The following is a 2,512-nucleotide window of genomic DNA, read 5'->3' as shown; positions in this document are numbered from 1 at the left end:
TTGCTAATGATGTAATTCCTCCTCCAGGCCCTCCTTTACCAGTACCGCCCCCTGCTACCGTTCCACTCCGTCGTTCAACACGTTCAAGGACTCAAGTTGATCATGGACCATTTGTATGTTAAGCTTAAAGGGGGAGGGGTGTTATATTGTTAGGATTATTACTTTCGTTGTATTAGTATTATTATTATTATTATTATTATTATTATGTATTATAGTGATTATTATTTCTATTATTATTACTTTCTTTACTGCTAGGCATTTCAGTTCTTTGTTATTATTATGATTTATGATTATGCAATGATGATGTAACTATGTGTTAATTAATGTTTATGTTCTGTTATGTAATCAGTAACTGTTTATATAAGTGCATGCTTTTAATCTGTTTCCAGTTCTGTGAATGTTCTGTTCAGTTTTATTCAAATTGTAAAATATACTTCTGAGAATTTTGCCGTGGTTGCCTTTCACGCGTTTCGGTCACAACAGTATGGGAGGGAAGGAGGGAGGGAGGGGGGAGAGAGGAGGGAGGGAGAGAGAGGGGGTTAGGGGAGAGAGAGGGGGGGAGGTAAATGAGAGGGAGAGAGAGAGGAGGGAATGAGGGAGGAAGAGTGAAATAGAAGAAGTTATATATTCATTGTTCTACTAGGAAGTAACTATACCTGCATAGTTGTTCATCACCAACAATCATTATGCCACCCAGAGGAGGTTAGGATATGTACATTCAGTTTCAGTTTTCCCTCTTTATCTTTCTTTCTCTCCCTCCCTCTCTCCCTCCCTCCCTCTCTCCCTTTCTCCCTCCCTTTCTCTCTCTCTCTCTCCCTTCAGATCTTCATCTTTTACACAAGTATACACATTGTAGGTAGAGGTATTCAGAAGATACTGAAGGTGTGGCCACAGACCAGTGCCCCGCCCCCCTCAGACTCACTACTTGATGTTAGCACCAATCCCAGTACAGATTGGACTCAATAGGTCAATGGAAATGAAAGAGAGGGACAGAATGGGGACATCATTCAGTGAGTAGTGAACATTATCCATGTACATGTACATGTACCGTATATCTTTAAATAGAAGCCGCATGTGAATAAATGCCGAAGTAGCAATAGAATTCAAGTATAAATATGCAAATCTAGCCTTGAAGTAACTCAGTAGCCTTTTCGATACTGCCTTAAGTTCCTGCAGTCAAGTACATGTGGTCACGGGTTTGAGTCCCACTCTGGGCCTAAGTTTTTTTTATTTTTTAAATTTTTTCGAGGTCCAAATACCATTTTAGGAAATAGACGCCCTGGCTTTTATTTAAGGAAATACGGTTCATGATTTACATGTACAGTGTACAGTATATACAGTATGTATAGCAATGCATCTATAGATAAGGAACTCTCCCATTTGAGAGAGACTGTGTTGTACATGTACAGTATGTACATGTAATTATTGTGTATTTAGTTTCATCATTAATTTTCTTGTTATTTTCAAGAGTCTAGATAATGGAATTATCTTATTATTATTGTTATTGTTATTTATCTCACTTTAACTTAGAATGTACATGTACATGTACATGTATATCAATTTTCTTTGCATTTATGATGTACAGTGTATGTACATGTACTCTTCCTGTCCTCCTCCTCTTAGTTCTATCAAAGGATGTGGTATCTTGTGAGGCCAGTCATTCTCTGGCAGTGTGTGTCTTACTGGGTGTCTGGTCTATGACTATTGAGCTATTGGGACGGGTCTGTCTCAGGTCAGTTGGTAAACTCAAGCACTCAATATTCAACCAGTTGCAAGGTAAAAAATATTTGTCAGAATCAGCTCAAACTTTCTACATAGCATAAGGGCATCAAAATGTATCAAAAAATTTGGGGTGACTTTAGAGCCAATTTTTGGAAGAAGCCATAAGCTAGATCTAGCCTGTGGTTTTTTATCACAAATTAGTTGTTTAAAAAAATACTAGTTATCCAAAAAAATATTTGTCAGAATTGCTTTAAACTTCTTTCAAAAGTACATTAATAAATTTTGTGTTAGAAAATGTAATAAAAAGTTTGGGTGGTTTTGGAGCCTTTTTTTTACTCAAAAATTGGTCCAAAGTTCATGTAGGGTCATAAACCAATTTTTCCAAAAATGAAAAGAAGAGAAGTCTCTTTGTATACAATTTTCCCCAATACATACATACATATACATGTTCTCAAGTTGTGTATATAGTTTGAGCTCATTCTGATCAAAATTGGATTTTCCCTCTTTTTGATAACTTTATTATTATTGTAGATGTGTCTTGAATGGGAGGAGACTCTGTTGTTGCTATAGCAAGTTCATTTAGGCTCTGATGAGGACTTTATTAATGGACAATATGTGACCAAAAATGTGCGTATTACTTTTAATTTTGACTGGTTTTTTATTTTTTAATGATAATTTAAAACATTTCTAACTAATAATATTGGTAAATAATGTGTCTAAGTGACTAGTGCCCTCTACTTGACATGCCTTATTATTAAGTTATTGTATTACAGAAAAGCGAGCACTGAGT

General features: G+C 35.9%; 1 long non-coding RNA gene across 4 annotated transcripts in view; it reads left to right on the top strand.

Annotated features, from left to right (window-relative positions):
- LOC109589165 (uncharacterized) overlaps positions 1 to 2,506 on the top strand; it is a 10,003-nt gene extending 7,497 nt beyond the window's left edge. For all 4 annotated transcript variants that reach the window (XR_002188565.1, XR_002188563.1, XR_002188564.1 and 1 more), the window contains 4 exons: positions 644 to 702; positions 823 to 1,010; positions 1,624 to 1,776; positions 2,254 to 2,506. This is a non-coding gene — a long non-coding RNA (uncharacterized LOC109589165). The remainder of the gene's footprint in view (positions 1 to 643; positions 703 to 822; positions 1,011 to 1,623; positions 1,777 to 2,253) is intronic.
- The last annotated feature ends 6 nt before the right edge of the window (positions 2,507 to 2,512 follow it).

The sequence above is a fragment of the Amphimedon queenslandica genome, unplaced genomic scaffold (genome assembly GCF_000090795.2).
Source record: "Amphimedon queenslandica unplaced genomic scaffold, v1.1 AMPQUscaffold_11580, whole genome shotgun sequence".
Taxonomy (NCBI): domain Eukaryota; kingdom Metazoa; phylum Porifera; class Demospongiae; order Haplosclerida; family Niphatidae; genus Amphimedon; species Amphimedon queenslandica.
Note: the sequence above shows the minus strand (reverse complement) of the source record. Positions and strands in the feature narration are given on the sequence as shown.